A 17,790-nucleotide genomic window follows, 5' to 3' on the forward strand; every position below is an offset into this window, starting at 1 on the left:
ATTTAAAAAGTCCAATGCACTTCCAGTAGGAGATTCGTAAGAATGTTAGAGAAAATGGTGGCAACACAGGATTTTAAAGATAATAGCAGAGAACTTCCCAGAACAGAAGATCAGTCCACAATGTAAGAAAATATAGTAAATCCTGAGCAGGATGTGTGGGGAGCCTGGGTGGCTCAGTTTCTTACACATCTGACTCTTGATTTTAGCACAGGTCATGATTCATAGTATTGACATTGACCCCACATGGGACTGCTTGGGATTCTCTCTCTCCCTCTCCCTCTGCCCCTCCTCTTCTTGCTGTCCTGCTCTCCTTTCTCTCTCTCACAAAAAAAAAAAAAAAAAAAAAGTAAACTTGCACCAAGACACATCAGAATAAAATTTCAAAATACAAAATCAAACAGAAAATATTAAAAGCAAGTTGGAGAAAAAGATCATCTATACAAAAGTGACATTGGAAGGATTGCAAATATCACATCAGCAAAAATAGAGACTAGGAGATAATGGAAGAAATCTGTCAGTCTATGATTTTATAAAAGCTAAGCAATTATGGGCATTGCGGGGAAGATGGCGGTGTCGGAGGACGCTGGGCTCACCGCATCCTGCTGATCACTTAGATTCCACCCACACCTGCCTAACTAACCCAGAAAACCACCAGAAGACTAGCAGAACGGAGTCTCCAGAGCCAAGCACAGATGAGAGGCCCACGGAAGAGGGTAGGAAGGGCGGGGAGGCAGTGCGCGCTCCACGGACTGGCAGGAGGGAGCTGGGGAGGAGGGGCAGACTGCCGGCCAAGCAGAGCCCCCGAGTCTGGCTGGCAAAAGCGGAGGGGCCGGATGGAGTGTGTTCAGACAGCAAGCGGGACTTAACTCCTGGAAGGTTGTAAGTTAAAGCTCTGCTTGGAGAGTGGGAAGGCTGGAGAACAATGGGACGGAGAACTTTTGAGCCCCGGACAACAGAGCTCGGCTTGGCGGGGAACAAAGGCGCTCGCCAGCGCCATCTCCCTCACCCATTCCCCCAGCCAAAATTCCAAAGGGAACCGGTTCCTGCCAGGCAACGTGCTTGCACCTCGCAAACACCCAACGCTGTGCTTCTGCAGATCCATCCCTCCGGTGAGGGCCGGACTGACTCCCTCCCGGTGCCACAGGACCCCTCCCGGAGAGGATCACCGAAGGAAAAACGAGCTGAGCCTACCACTCCCGCCCCTGTGCACCTTGCCTACCCACCCCAGCTAATATGCCAGATCCCCAAAACCACAAGCCTGGCAGTGTGCAAGTAGCCCAGACGGGCCACACCACCCCACAGTGAATCCCACCCCTAGGAGAGGGGAAGAGAAGGCACACACCAGTCTAACTGTGGCCCCACCGTTAGGGGGCAGACATCAGGTCTGACTGCGGCCCCGCCCACCAACGCAACTTATTCAAGACAGCACAGGGGAAGTGCCCCGCAGTCCCACACCACTCCAGGGACTATCCAAAATGACGAAACGGAAGAATTCCCCTCAAAAAAACTTCCAGTAAATAACGACAGCTAACGAACTGATCAAAAACGATGTAAACAATATAACAGAAAGTGAATTTAGAATAAGAGTCATAAAATTAATCGCTGGGCTTGAAAACAGTATAAAGGACAGCAGAGAATCTCTTGCTACAGACATCAAGGGACTAAGGAACAGCCAGGAGGAGCTAAAAAAATGCTATTAATGAACTGCAAAATAAAATGGAGACAACTACGGCTCGGATTGAAGAGGCAGAGGAGAGAATAGGTGAACTAGAAGATAAAATTATGGAAAAAGAAGAAGCTGAGAAAAAGAGAGATAAAAAAATCCAGGCATATGAAGGGAAAATTAGAGAACTAAGTGATGCACTAAAGAGAAATAATCTACACATAATTGGTATTCCAGAGGAGGAAGAGAGAGGGAAAGGTACTGAAGGTGTACTTGAAGAAATAATAGCTGAGAACTTCCCTGATCTGGGGAAGTAAAAAGGCATTGAAATCCAACAGGCACAGAGAACTCACTCAGACATAACTTGAATCGATCTGCTGCACGACATATCATAGTGAAACTGGCAAAGTATAAGGATAAAGAAAAATTCTGAAAGCAGCTAGGGATAAACGTGCTCTAACATATAAAAGGAGACCGAAAAGACTTGTGACCTATCTCTCTGCTGAAACTTGGCAGGCCAGAAAGGAATGGCAGGAAATCTTCAAAGTGATTAACAGAAAAAATATGCAGCCGAGAATCCTCTATCCAGCAAGTCTGTCATTTAGAATAGAAGGAGAGATAAAAGGTCTTCCCAAACAAACAAAAACTGAAGGAATTTGTCACCACTAAACCAGCCCTACAAGAGATCCTAAGGGGGATCCTGTGAGACAAAGTACCAGAGACATCGCTACAAACATGAAACCTACAGACATCACAATGACTCTAAACCCGTATCTTTCTATAATAACACTGAATGTAAATGAACTAAATGCACCAACCAAAAGACATAGGGTATCAGAATGGATAAAAAAACAAGACCCATCTATTTGCTGTCTACAAGAGACTCATTTTAGACCTGGGGACACCTTCAGATTGAGAGTGAGGGGATGGAGAACTATTTATCATGCTACTGGAAATCAAAAGAGAGCTGGAGTAGCCATACTTATATCAGACAAACTAGGCTTTAAATTAAAGGCTGTAACAAGAGATGAAGAAGGGCATTATATAATAATTACAGGGTCTATCCATCAAGAAGAACTAACAATTAGAAATGTCTATGCGCCGAATACAGGAGCCCCCAAATATATAAAACAATTACTCACAAACATAAGCAACGTTATTGACAAGAAAGTGGTAATTGCAGGGGACTTTAATACCCCACTTACAACAATGGATAGATCATCTAGACACACGTTCAATAAAGAAACAAGGGCCCTGAATGATACATTGGATCAGATGGGCTTGACAGGTATATTTAGAACTCTGCATCCCAAAGCAATAGAATATACTTTCTTCTTTAGTGCACATGGAACATTCTCCAAGATAGAGCACATACTGGGTCACAAAACAGCCCTTCATAAGTATACAAGAATTGAGATCATACCATGCATACTTTCAAACCACAATGCTATGAAGATTGAAATCAACCACAGGAAAAAGTCTGGAAAACCTCCAAAAGTATGGAGGTTAAAGAACACCCTACTAAAGAATGAGTGGGTCAACCAGGCAATTAGAGAAGAAATTAAAAAATATATGGAAACAAACGAAAATGAAAATACAACAATCCAAACGCTTTGGGATGCAGCGAAGGCAGTCCTGAGAGGAAAATACATCGCAATCCAGGCCTATCTCAAGAAACAAGAAAAATCCCAAATACAAAATCTAACAGCACACCTAAAGGAAATAGAAGCAGAGCAGCAAAAACACCCCAAACCCAGCAGAAGAAGAGAAATAATAAAGATCAGAGCAGAAATAAACAATATAGAATCTAAAAAAACTGTAGAGCAGATCAATGAAACCAAGAGTTGGTTTTTTGAAAAAATAAACAAAATTGATAAACCTCTAGCCAGGCTTCTCAAAAAGAAAAGGGAGATGACCCAAATAGATAAAATCATGAATGAAAATGGAATTATTACAACCAATCCCTCAGGGATACAAGCAATTATCAGGGAATACTATGAAAAATTATATGCCAACAAACTGGACAACCTGGAAGAAATGGACAAATTCCTAAACACCCACACGCTTCCAAAACTCAAACAGGAGGAAATAGAACACTTGAACAGACCCATAACCAGTGAAGAAATTGAATCAGTTATCAAAAATCTCCCAAAAAATAAGAGTCCAGGACCAGATGGCTTCCCTGGGGAATTCTACCAGACATTTAAAGCAGAGATAATACGTATCCTTCTCAAGCTATTCCAAGAAATAGAAAGGGAAGGAAAACTTCCAGACTCATTCTATGAAGCCAGTATTACTTTGATTCCTAAACCAACAGAGACCCAGTAAAAAAAGAGAACTACAGGCCAATATCCCTGATGACTATGGATGCAAAAATTCTCAATAAGATACTAGCAAATCAAATTCAACAGCTTATAAAAAGAATTATTCACCATGATCAAGTGGGATTCATTCCTGGGATGCAGGGCTGGTCCAACATTCACAAATCAATCAACGTGATACATCACATTAATAAGAGAAAAGATAAGAACCATACAATCCTGTCAATCGATGCAGAAAAAGCATTTGACAAAATTCAGCATCCTTTCTTAATAAAAACCCTCGAGAAAGTCGGGATAGAAGGAACATACTTAAAGATCATAAGAGCCATTTATGAAAAGCCCACAGCTAACATCATCCTCAATGGGGAAAAACTGAGAGCTTTTTCCCTGAGATCAGGAACATGACAGGGATGTCCACTCTCAACGCTGTTGTTTAACACAGTGTTGGAAGTGCTAGCATCAGCAATCAGACAACAAAAGGAAATCAAAGGCATCCAAATTGGCAAAGATGAAGTCAAGCTTTCACTTTTTGCAGATGACATGATATTATACATGGAAAATCCTATAGACTCTACCAAAAGTCTGCTAGAACTGATACATGAATTCAGCAAAGTTGCAGGATACAAAATCAATGTACAGAAATCAGTTGCATTCTTATACACTAATAATGAAGCAACAGAAAGACAAATAAAGAAACTGATGCCATTCACAATTGCACCAAGAAGCATAAAATACCTAGGAATAAATCTAACCAAAGATGTACAAGATCTGTATACTGAAAACTATAGAAAGCTTATGAAGGAAATTGAATAAGATGTAAAGAAATGGAAAAACATTCCATGCTCATGGATTGGAAGAATAAATATTGTTAAAATGTCAATACTACCCAAAGCTATCTACACATTCAATGCAATCCCAATCAAAATTGCACCAGCATTCTTCTTGAAACTAGAACAAGCAATCCTAAAATTCATATGGAACCACAAAAGGCCCCGAATAGCCAAAGTAATTTTGAAGAAGAAGACTAAAACAGGAGGCATCACAATCCCAGACTTTAGCCTCTACTACAAAGCTGTCATCATCAAGACAGCATGGTATTGGCACAAAAACAGACACATAGACCAATGGAATAGAATAGAAACCCCAGAACTAGACTCACAAAAGTATGGCCAACTAATCTTTGACAAAGCAGGAAAGAATATCCCATGGAAAAAATACAGTCTCTTTCACAAATGGTGCTGGGAGAACTGGACAGCAGCATGCAGAAGAATGAAACTAGACCAGTTTCTCACACCATTCACAAAAATAAACTCAAAATGGATAAAGGACCTGAATGTGAGACAGGAAGCCATCAAAACCCTAGAGGAGAAAGCAGGAAAAATCCTCTCTGACTTCAGCCACAATTTCTTACTTGATACATCTCCAAATGTAAGGGAATTAAAAGCAAAAATGAACTACGGGGACCTTATGAAGATAAAAAGCTTCTGCACTGCAAAGGAAACAACCAATAAAACTAAAAGGCAACCAACAGATTGGGAAAAGAGATTTGCAAATGACATATCAGACAAAGGGCTAGTATCCAAAATCTATAAAGAGCTCACCAAACTCCACACCCGAAAAACAAATAATCCAGTGAAGAAATGGGCAGAAAACATAATAGACACTTCTTAAAGAAGACATCCAGATGGCCAACAGGCACATGAAAAGATGCTCAATGTCACTCCTCATCAGGGAAATACAAATCAAAACCACACTGAGATACCACCTCACACTGGTCAGAGTGGCTAACATGAACAAATCAGGAGACTATAGATGCTGGAGAGGATGTGGAGAAACGAAACCCTCTTGCACTGTTGGTGGGAATGCAAACTGGCACAGAACTCTGGAAAACAGTGTGGAGGTTCCTCAGAAAATTAAAAATAGACCTACCCTATGACCCAGCAGTAGCACTGCTAGGAATTTACCCAAGGGATACAGGAGTGCTGATGCATAGGGGCACTTGTACCCCAATGTTTCTAGCAGCACTCTCAACAATAGCCAAATTATGGAAAGAGCCTAAATGTCCATCAAGTGATGAATGGATAAAGAAATTATGGTTTATATACACAATGGAGTACTACATGGAAATGAGAAAGAATGAAATATGGCCCTTTGTAGCAACGTGGATGGAACGGGAGAGTGTGATGCTAAGTGAAATAAGCCATACAGAGAAAGACAGATACCATATGGTTTCACTCTTATGTGGATCCTGAGAAACTTAACAGAAACCCATGGGGGAGGGGAAGGAAAAAAAAAAAAAAAAGGTTAGAGTGGGAGAGAGCCAAACATAAGAGACTCTTAAAAACTGAAAACAAACTGAGGGTTGATGGGGGATGGGAAGGAGGGGAGGGTAGGTGATGGGCATTGAAGAGGGCATCTTTTGGGATGAGCACTGCGTGTTGTATGGAAACTAATTTGACAATAAATTTCATATATTAAAAAAAAGAAAAAGCTAAGCAATTATTCAAAAATAATTTTTCAAACAAAACAAAGAAGGAACCAACAACAAAACCCATTAAAAATAGAAGAGATCAACTAAGGTAATGAAAATGATGTTAGTAATTTAGAAAAATGAAATTAGTAATCACAAGAAATACAAGAAATAAATGGGTTAATCTTAACTATAAGAAACAAATTTTAAGTAGGATTTTTAAATTTTTATCTGTTTGTTTACACACAATGTGTTTAATACTCAAAGATACAGAGATATTACATTCCATAAGTAGCAAAAGATAAACAATATAAAGGAATAAAAGCTACTATTGCATTATTAATATCAGGCAATAGAGATTTTAGGCAAAATGTTAGAGATAAAATAATAATTTTTAATAGCATAAGGACAGTTTCACAGGAAGATGATCCTGACTGCATCTCATAATGTTACCTTAAAATATAAAGAAGAAAAATGTACAGAAATTCAAAAGGACATCCCTGATAAGAGTGAATAAAATATTCCCCCCAAATACAATGTATATGTGGACTAAATTTGTATAGATGTCAAACCTTGTTGGGGTGTTAAGACAAAAATTATCTCCACTGTCATCTTATTTACATTTTTCTCATCACAAATCATAAATATTTTAAATTCAAGTTTAAATATAAATAGTTAAGCTTCTTCCTTTAAATAACTTTTTTAAACCCCGTTTTATATAGTGACTTTGTGCATAAAAAAACTTTCATAAACATTGATGCTCAGAGAAGGTAGGTCACAAAGTCACAGAGAACATCTAATAACTAAAACTAACCCTGGGCTCCTAACTGTAAAAATCAGTGCTCTTTACATGTTACCAACCGCCTCACTTTATTTCATTCAATATTTATGCGTGTGTACTGTCTAACAAGTGCGTATGATGATGAAAAGGACATACACAGACTATATGTGTTATCTTAAACACGGATTTTCTTGTCTTTCCATTTGTGGGCTTCCTCCATCTTTCTCACTGCTCTTTCTTGGTCTCCCTTGAGGAGGCTGCCTAACCTTTACTTCATCTCTGGGATTCCACTCTGCCCTGTTGCATTCTTGGTCTATATATTCTGATTGGGCCATCTCATTCATTACATTTGCTTCATGTATCAAGTACTGGTCAAGCTGAAGACTCTCAGAGTCATATCTCCAGTCTAGATATCTGTTTTAAACCCAAGACCAGATATCCATTGCATATTGGGCACCTCCATATACATAAATTCACTGGTTACTCTCTCAACTTCCTCAACAGCTGAGGAATTACTAAAGTTGATTTTGTGGCCCTGCTTCTTGGATCTCTAAAAATTTATTCTCACCTACAGTGTATTACCTATTCCTCTTCCAGTTTTGCCCAGTCTAAACTTACCACTAAAGGCACTGACTTTGAAAAGCAATTTCCACCATCAGAGCAAAAGGACGACCTCAGCTACTACTCTACTGAGAACACATAAATTACTGCGCATAAACTTCCTCACCTTACCTCTTGTCTTTTTCACTATTTTTCACTATTGGACCCAATGTACTTTCTGTCCCCGTGACTCTTATCTCAGAGGATGAGTCTGTTTTGCTCACAAAGATATTCTAGTAAGGCAGATGGGGGTGTCGGCAAGATATTCCTCATAACTTCTAGTTTGCATGCTGAGAATGAAATTGGGAGAAGTGTAATTAATGAGATTAGCCATCTGTACAAGAAGTGTCCCTCAATAATCAGTGGCTAAAGTGTTTCAGGAACATCCAGGCTCAGTGGCCTCAGCATCCTCTCAGAAAATCATTAGCCTATCTGGGCTTGTAGTTAACTGACTGCATTACAAAGACCTGAGATTTGGAAGCTGACAATTTAAATTCAAGTAAACTACATCTAATGTAGTTTTGTTCATTTTATATAACTTTTTGATATCTCAGTTTTCTCATCTTTAGAATACTAAGGGTTTATATTTTGCATAACTGTGAAAATTAGGTGAGTCAATTTATTTGGACCTCTGCACGGTTCAATAGGGAGCGATGGAGATTGGAATTACAGCTTCAGAAATTCACTAACAATGATAGCAATTGCTTGACATTGCTCATTTTAACGTGTAAATAAAACAATAAGCATGAAACAGAGAACAATGGTGTCAAAGGGCAGTATGACCCTGTACTATACAAAGCTGTCCCCTGACCAGTGGGTCTAAATTAGCTAGTTCTCTTGACAGGTAGATTCCTATATAGTACTTTGTGCTACCATAGCTCAACAGGCATTTGTTATTAACATTACAATTAATTCTTGTTCTGATTCGGTACTCACCAACCAACCCACCGCTTGCAATTTGACTTCTGAGGTAACTTTCTTTTACAGAGAGAACAACATACTGATCATCTCACAAAAACAGTCCAGTCATTGTGAAATGTTTACTTTCCATTATCAAACATTGGTATTCCGGTTTACACACCAATTTCTTGTGAGTTGAATCGGAATTCACCTCTGAGAAATCTGTTATCTAGGTGCCTATTGAGTTGTGACATAATGAAAAATAGTTATTTGGTCTTTGCCTCCTAGCAAAGGGGCACACATCTCCTAAAATCTTTGGAATCTCTGAAGAGATAAATCTTTTCTTTTATGCTAATATGACTGGTGGCTGGGAGCACCTGTGTAGCCCATCTACAACAAGGAAATGGTTGCCAGGGGAACCAACCATGTGATTAGAGTGTTGGGACTTTCAATACCAGTTCTATAAATGTATTTTCACTTCCTTATGATTTTCTTCATAACACTTTTTTTTTCTCTAGCTTACTTTATTGTAAGACTGCATATATAATACATATAACATACAAAATGACTGTTTCTCATTTCAGTAAGGTTTCTGATCAACAATAGGCTATTAGCAGTTAAGTTTTGGGGGAGTCAAAAGTTATATGTGGAAGAGAAAGGATAAACACCATAAATCATTTCAATCAATGCAGAAAAAGTATTTGATAAAGTATAGCATCTATTCATGATAAAAACCCTCAACAAAGTATATCTAGAGGGAGCTTATCTTAACATGATAAAGGCAATATATGAAAAACCCACAGCTAACATCATACTTGATGGTGAAAAACTGAGAGCTTTTTCCCTAAAGTCAGGAACAAACAAGGATGTCCACTTTCACCACTTTTATTCAACATAGTGTTGGAAGTCCTAACCACAGCAATCAGACAAGAAAAATAAATAAAAGTCATCCAAATTGGTAAGGAAGAAGTAAAACTTCCACTACTTGCAGATGCCATGATACTATATAGAAAACCCTAAAGACTCCACTAAAAACCTACTAGAACTGATAAATGAATTCAGTAAGGTTGCAAGATACAAAATAAGTATAGAGAAATTTCTTGCATTTCTATACACTAATAATGAAGTAGCAGAAAGGGAAATTAAGAAAACAGTACCATTTACAATTGCACCAAAAATAATAAAGTACCTAGGAATAAACTTAATCAAGGGGCTGAAAGACCTGTCCTCTTAAAACTATAAAACAATGATGAAAGAAATTGAAGACCACACAAATAAATGAAAGGATATTCCATGCTCACAGACTGGAAGAACAAATATTATTAAATTCCCCATAAAATCAGCATTCTATAGACTTAATGCAATCCCTATTAAAATACACCCAGTCAAATTACAAATCAAGAATTATGGAAGGGAGGGAGGGAGGAAAGAAGGAAGGAAGAAAGGATGAAACAGCATTTTTGACAGAACCAGAATAAATATTTCTAAGATTTGTATGGAACCACAAAACTTAAAATTTGTATGAATTTTTAAATAACCAAAGCAATCTTGAAGGGAACAAAACTGGAGGTATCACAATCCCACATTTCAAGATACACTACAAAGCTTTAGTAACCAAAACAGTATGATACCAGCACAAAAAAAGACACATAGATTAATGGGACAGATTAAAAATCCCAGAAATGATCCAACAATTATATGGTCAATTAATCTTCAACAAAGCAGAAAAGAATATCCAATGGGAAAAAGACAGTCTCTCCAACAAATGGTGCCAGGAAAACTGGACAGCAACATGCAAAAGAATAAAACCAGACTACTTTCTTAGACCGTACACAAAAATACATTCAAAATGGATTAAAGACCTAAATGTGAGACCTGAAGCCATAAAAATCCCAGAAGAGAGCACAGGCAATAATTTCTCTGACATCATCCATGAGACATGGATGTTTCCCCTGAGACAAGGGAAACAAAAGCAAAAATTAACTATTGGAGCTACATCAAAATAAAAAACTTCTGCATAGCAATGGAAACTATCAACAAAACTAAAAGAAAACCTACTGAATGGAGAAGACACTTGCAAATGATACATCTGATAAGGGGTTAGTATCCAAAATATATAAAGAATTTATAAAACTCAACATCAAAAAAAAAAAAAAACAAATAATCCAATTAAAAATGGGAAGAAGACATGAACAAACATTTCTCCAAAGACATACAAATGGCTAAGAGCCACATAAAAAGATGTTCAACACCACTCATCATCTGGGAAATAAAAATCAAAAGCACTGTGAGATATCACCTCATACCTGTCAGAATGACTAAAATCAAAAACATGAGAAATAACAAGTATTTCCGAAGATGTGGAGGAAAAGGAGCGCTCATGCACTGTTGGGGGAATGCAAACTGGTGCAGCCACTGTGGAGAGCAGCATGGAGATTCCTCCAAAAATTACAAATGGAACTACCATGCGATCCAGTAGTTCCTCTACTAGGTATTTACCCAAAGAACACAGAACCAGTAATCTGAAAAGATATATGCACTCCTATGTTTATTGCAGCATTATTCACAATAGTCAAATTATGGAAGCATCCCAATTATCCATCAATAAATGAATGGATAAAGAAGAAGTGTATATATACATATACACTATGGGATATTACTCAGCCATAAAAAAGAATGAAATCTTACCACTTGCAACAACATGGATGGACCTAGAGGGTATAATGCTAAGTGAAATAAGTGAGTCAGAGAAATACAAATACGCTATGACTTCACTCCTACGTAGAAATGAGGAAATAAAACAAACAAAGACAAAAAGAGGCAAACCAAAAAACAGACTCTTAACTATAGAGAACAAACTAACGGTTACCAGCGTGATGGTGGGTGGGGGCTGGATGAAATAGGTGAAGGGATTAAGAGTACACTTATTGGGATGAGCACTAAGTAACTGAAACTAATATAACACTGTATTTTAACTATATTGGAATTAAAATCTTTAAAAACGTTATACTTGGATTGTCTACTGAAGGGGGCACTCCTAACCCCCGTGTTGTTCAAGGGTCAACTGTACATGAAAACCCACTGTGATAAAACAATAGATCATCAAAGAGGAAGAAAAATTCCAAGCAGCTACAAAGGAGAAAGCAAACCTGATAGCCACAGACCCTGACAGATAACGCCACTAAAGACGTAGTTGAGCAAGAAAAATGAGCACGGTGGGAAGGAATGAAATGTCAGAAGCAGATGTGAGTGAATAAGTTGATAAAATATGGCGATAAATCTACTATTTCGATAGTAACTGTGATAACAGTATCTTCATTTGTGTTTAAAAATAGTAGGTAATACATCAACAAAGATGGTGCTGGGAAATCTCTGTGGGTCTCATGTTTCCGCATGACTTGCAAACAGAGGCACAAACTGCCTTATGCATAGAATGTGCATTTCTCTCTGGAACAATTGGCAGTTTTCCTTACAGCCTTGGAGGATGGAGTGAGATAGTGTCTTCTTTCAGAACAAAGGGCCCTCAAGCTTACTGCCCATTATAAATGTTCAGAGTGTCCCTCCTTTAATGCAACCCGCTGTGTGTTCAGGTGCCATCTTGTCCTCTTGGTGTCACTCTTTGGCAAGTGGAGCTCCAGGAAATGGAAAACAAAATGCTAACACTGGCTATTGCTACTACAGTGAGTAATAAAGCCCTTAATCTCTGACCCAGGTTTTGTCTTCTGCACATCCATGAAACTCTGGCAAGTGAATTTGTTAGAATGCGAGTAGCGTAGAATCTCAGACCTCTTGTAGTTCTCAACAGATGGGGGTAGGAAGGAGTATTTGGAAAAAAGTAAAAATCTGTCTAGTTTGGAAAGATAAAAAAGATATTCATTGACTTTTGAATATTTCAGAAAAATACAAATTTAGGTATGCTTGTTAAAAGGAGTCAAATGTGGAACTTTCAAACTGGCAGAGAAAATTACATGTAATTTTAAAAAATCTTTTTTTTAATTGACCACTTCCACAAAAGGCAAGGGAAAGAAATAAAAGGCAAAGATATACGAAATAGAAAAAAGTGTCAATTAGGTTAGCAAAAAAATATGTCAAAACGTATCAACAAATAAATAAATCAGCATATCTGAAATAATTGAAAGGATGGGTCCAACTCAATTTTTTAGGGATTTTTACTACAGCTAGATATTGCCCGTGAGAAGATGATGGAAGTGTGTTACTAGAAGTCACTAAAAAGAGATAAAGTAGAGAAAAATCACACTCCAGAAGCTCTCAGCTATCTTGGATGAGATGCTTAAAAGGAGGAAGTTAAAGTCATGGATTAAAAGATAATTCTCTTACAATGAATTCAAATTTTTTTTAAATGTTTATTCATTTTTGAGAGACAGAGCACAAAGAGGGGTGGGGACCAGAGAGAGAGGGAGATACAGAATCCAAAGCAGGCTTCAGGTTCTGAGCTGTCAAACCCAGCTGTCAAGCCCAAAACGGGGCTCTGACCCATGAGGGGAGAGATCATGACCTGAGCTGAAGTCGGACACTTAAACAACTGAGCCACCCAGGTGACCCGAATTTTAAATATCTGGTCACGTTTTATTTATAAACATTATGACCGAATTAAAGAAACACAGAATGTTTAAAATTAAAGGATCAGAGGGGCCCCTGGGTGGCTCAGTCGGTTGAGCGTCAGACTTTGACTTGGATCATGATCTCATGGTTCGTGGGTTTGAGCCCCGTATCAGGCTCTGTGCTGACAGCTCAGAGCCTGGAGCCTACTTGGGATTCTGTCTCCCTCTCTCTCTGCTCCTCCCCTGCTCGTGCTCTGTCTCTCTCTGTCTCTCAAAAAAATAAATAAAACGTTTTTTAAAATAAAAAAAAAAATTGAAGAGTCAGAAAAAAGATGTACAAAGGAAGCCAACAATACCAGTACTTAAGTAAACAAATATAAATTATCAAAATTGGCTCAAAAAGATATAGAAAATCTATTTACCAATCATTAAATAAACTGAAACAGTAACCAAAATTTCCCTTTTTCCCCTGTACCGCATAGTCTACGTGTCCCCATAAAAAAGTATGATTCAAAAAAATATAATAGACAAACCTTCAAGGGTCAGAGAGCCCCAACTTTATGCTAGACCTTCCAGAGAAATAAGTCACTCACCTTATTTTATTAGGCCAATAAATCCCTGACATTGAAACTATCAGAGTACAAGAAAAATAAACACACTAGCCAAATTTACTTATGAAATATACATAAATAGCCAAATAAAACATTTGCAGATCAAATCCAATAGATCATATTAAAAACATGCTCACACACATCTAATCTTTAGCCTTTTTTGGAAGACAAGAGTAGCTAAGCGATAAGAAAATCTATCAATAAAATTCAGCAAGTTGACAGATTAAAGGAGAAAAGTCATCTTACCGCCTAAACAATATTTTTAAAGGCCAAAAAGCATGTGAAAAAATTCAATAGTTATTCTTGGTTTTTAAAAACCTGTTAAATTAGAATTAGAAGAAAACTATCTTAACCTGACAAAATGTATTTACAAATATCTTTATAGCAAGCATGATGCTTAAAGATAGAACAGTGAAGCATTGCCTTTAAAATCAGCTATAACAACAACAACAATAACAACAACAACAAAACCTGGGGCACATGGGTGGCTGGGTCAGTTAAGTGTCTGGCTCTTGATATGGGCCCAGGTCATGATCTCACAGTTCACGGAATCAAACCCTGCATGGGGCTCTGCTCTGTCAGTGCAGAACCTGCTTGGGATTTTCTCTCTCCCTCTCTCTTTTTTTATTTAAAAAAATTTTTTAACTGTATTTATTTTTTTATTTTATTTTTTTACATGCAACAGAATTTTCCTCAGTCTTAAAAAACAAAACAAAACAAGAAAAGGGCTAAATCCTGCCATTTGTGACAATGTGGATGAACCCCGGGGGACGTTATGCTAAATGAAGGTAGAAGTCCCAGAAGGGCAAACACTGCATGATCCCACTTGTCAGCAGGACCCAAAAGAGTCAAGTTTACAGAAGCAGAGGAGAGTGTCATGCTAAGTGTATTTATTTTTGAGAGAGACAGAGACACAGAGTGCGCGGGGGAGGGGCAGAGAGAGAGAGGGAGACACAGAATCCAAAGTAGGCTCCCCGTTCCAAGCTGTCGGCAGAGACGCAATGCAGGGCTCAAACCCATGAACCTTGAGATCGTGACCTGAGCCAAAGTCAAACACTTAACTGACTGAGCCACCCAGGTGCCCCTCTGTCTCTCTCCTTCTCTGCCTCTACGCCATTCGTGGGCTCTGTCTTTCAAAATAAATAGACATTTTTAAAGAAACCGTTATTTCTTCTGTTAGGCAATTTTGTATCGGGTACTCAAGCCAATACAATAATACAGTAAAAGGAAATAAAGATAAAAAGACCAAAGAGGAAGATACAAATTCGCTTTTTTCCATCTTTCAGATTGCTTCATCACCCACATAAGAATACCTTAGTAAATAGACAATCAAACTTGATAGAACATAAGAGCATTCAACAAGGTTGCTGGATACAGAAAACATGCAGTGCGGGAACACTGCGTTACGATCAGGGATGAATGAGGTCCCGGTAAGAGAGAAAAGAGCATCTACACAACGCACTCATCTGCTTCTCATTTCCTCCATGCTTGGAGATGGCTAATCTAGTTCCTCTCCCTTCCTCACCTGGGTGCCCGCATATGCCAGCATCACTGCAACTCAGTTTACAAAGCAGCTGGCCCAAGTATGGAAATGTCCTCAAATTTGGATTTGCGCAGAGAAAACAGGTGAGATTACCATTGGCCTTTACTCTAAACTGTGTATTCCAAGAGAGCCTCATCGGAAGTCAACACACAAAGTGCTGGCCGTAACCCAACTAATAAATGACAAACCTTCTTCCCATTTATCTCTGGGACTTGCAAGGGTAAAGGATAACTAGTTGAGACAGAATGTGGGCATTCCTTTTGGCAGGGGGGGTGGTGAGGGGAAGGTGGGGGTCGGGGGAGTTGTTTATTTGTAACACTGAACTATTGCCTTGAACACTAACTTCCTCAGGCACGCTTTCAGGTTCCAATGATGGTGCTCAGGCTGTTTCCTCGATCAGGACTGATTGCTCCCTTCCCCAATCAAAAGTTTATTCTTCATAAAAACTCTGCTCAAAATGTATGAAGCTTCCAGACACTTTCCAGTTAGTCAGCCCTGTGTTCAGATGTGTCTGTGTTTGTGTCTGTGTCATGTTTTCATATTTAGCTCCCCTAAAGGATTTTGTTCCCGGAGGCAAGAACAGGGTCAGACCGTTTGTGCATTACTGTGCAGTGTCCAGCAGTGTGTAAGGAAACATCCTAACTATACCTGTAGATGATTTTAAAATTGATCCCAGTATTACCCAATAGCATTTTGGGCAATAAATGGAAATGTCATATCAGCATTCTCCAGAACCATAGTCGCTCTCCACACACAGCTAATAAGCACTTGAAATGTGACTGGAGTGACTGAAGAAATGGGGTTTTAATTTTATTTCATTTGAACAATTTTAATCATAAATAGTAGAGTTGGAAAGATTTCTTATGACAGAAAATGAAAATGATGCAAGCTATTATGACATGCTGTTCGCCTTCGCTGACACAAATTCATTTCCAACTTGAGCTATCATCTTAGGTGCTTGCTGCTTTTTCTAGATAGTCTCTGTGGCTGGAATGGACTTCAGCATGTCCACGGACATGTCCCCAGCTCCAGAACCCATGATCATGGCCCAAGTCTGAGATAAATAACTTGGATTAAACTGCAGAGTTGGAGCCATCCGGAGCACACATGGCTCTGATTTGGGACTGGGATACGTACCCCCGGTAGGAAAGAACATCTTCCCTTTAGGATGTGTGGCACAACTAAGGGTTTCAGATGCTCAAATTTGGAAACCACACAGGGGTGCCCGGGTGGCTCAGTCAGTTGAGTGTCCGACTTCGGCTCAGGTCATGATCTCACAGTCCGTGAGTTTGAGCCCCTCATCGGGCTTTGTGCTGACAGCTCGGAGCTTGGAGCCTGCTTCGGATTCAGTGTCTCCCTCTCTCTCTGCCCCTCCCCTGCTCATGCTCTGTCTCTCTCTGTCTCAGAAATAAATAAACATTAAAAAAACTTTTTTTAAAAAGAAAACAGCACAGCTTTCCCACAGGTGTGACTTCAGTATCTGCGAGTATCGGAAGCTGCAGTCGGGACAATGGCAAAGTGGCACATTAGCTGAGGTTTTCCAGAACCATCCCCACCATCATGGCACTATGATCTGAGCAAGAAACTGCTCTCGAGTGTCCTGAGGCATCACCTAAAGGATCCTTTAAAGAGGAATGGAAGCCAGCTGCCACAACAGCAGAAGGTGGGGGGGGGGGTTGGGGGGGAGTCAGAGAAGCACTAATTCTATCATTGTGCCCTCTTCACTCTTAACCAGTGTGAGTTGGTGGAAAACAAAATGCATATACTTTTAAAACAGCTAAACAATTTTATTTATTTATTTATTTATTTATTTATTAACTTTTTTTAAATTTATGAGACAGGGAGAGACAGAGCATGCACAGGGGAGGGTCAGAGAGAGGGAGACACAGAATCTGAAACAGGCTCCAGGCTCTGAGCTGTCAGCACAGGGCCCAATGTGGGGCTCGAACTCATGGAGTGTGAGATCATGACCTGAGCTGAAGTCGGACGCTCAACCAGGACTGAGCCACCCAAGCGCCCCAACAGCTAAACAATTTTAAAGCTTCCAAAGTCCAATGCAAAATACTCGTTTATTTATATGTTAAACGTTTCTGTTTTTCATCTTCTAATTTAGCGCCAAGAGCAAATCACGCACACATCACACAGAACTATAAAATGAACAACAAATAGCTTAAGACTTGTCAGACAGCAACTGGTTCAACTACGGACCAGCTTCACACATTCCACCTTCAGCATACACAGCAGCTGCACTGCACAACGCATTGTGACTGAAGCCTTACACGAGGAATGAGTAAAGTTACTGCTAGGATTAACTCAACAAAATAACTTAAGCTCCATAG

This window comes from Lynx canadensis, chromosome B2, assembly GCF_007474595.2.
Source record: "Lynx canadensis isolate LIC74 chromosome B2, mLynCan4.pri.v2, whole genome shotgun sequence".
In the NCBI taxonomy this organism is placed as follows: domain Eukaryota; kingdom Metazoa; phylum Chordata; class Mammalia; order Carnivora; family Felidae; genus Lynx; species Lynx canadensis.